The following is an 866-nucleotide window of genomic DNA, read 5'->3' on the forward strand; positions in this document are numbered from 1 at the left end:
CTGCTTAAGGACTGGAAGGGATCTGTCCTTCTTTCCCTCCTGGACTTTTATTTGGAGGGGAGAAGAGATCTGATCATTGTAAATACATATGTCATGGTAGAGATAGTTGTGATCATGTGTATAATGTGATGTGGTATTTATTTGTACAGTCATTGTAATATATTCCCTTTCCCCCACTTTGAGTCTGGTGTGTTTTGTCTGGAAAAACCCATCTCACATTAGGTTGAGATGTGGGAGGGGGAATGGAGCTAGGGGATTGGATTTTGGGGCTATCTCAAACCATGACAAGATCTTATTGTCTTTACTCTAATGAAGTAAAATGTCATGTCTATGTAATCAAGATAGTCCATTGCTTTCTCTGCACTGATATTGAAGCCAGGTGACACCTGAAAAGTGACTTTAGTAAAGCAATGTAAGAGTTAGAAAGAGTTAAGCACAAATTGCAAGCTTTCAGCAAAGCACATAGAACAGTATTAAGAAATAGCGGAGGCAATAAATTCACTGGAATACAGGACACTCTGACATGAGGGAACATGGGCATGAACGGGGAGAACTAGAAATGCTAGCACACACAAAAAAGGACATATGGAAGAAAACAAAGGCAGATAAGAAAAGAGACAAGCCAAGAAACCAGGAACTTCTGCCAGACATTGGAAATCCCTGCCAAATGCACAAGGAAACTACCCAAATTAGGGAAGGTTCAAAAGTTTATGAGGAGGATGATGAAAGGACACTGGGTTCATGATGAAGGAAGACAGGAACTACCACCGAAGTTCTCCCCAAATTGAAGACCACGCCCCTAACTCCACCTCAACTCTGCCTGTTATGAGTATTAAAAGTAGATGTTGCAATGTAATGAATATTCA

The sequence above is a fragment of the Manacus vitellinus genome, unplaced genomic scaffold (genome assembly GCF_001715985.3).
Source record: "Manacus vitellinus isolate BGI_N305 unplaced genomic scaffold, ASM171598v3 scaffold_131_pilon, whole genome shotgun sequence".
NCBI classification, from domain to species: domain Eukaryota; kingdom Metazoa; phylum Chordata; class Aves; order Passeriformes; family Pipridae; genus Manacus; species Manacus vitellinus.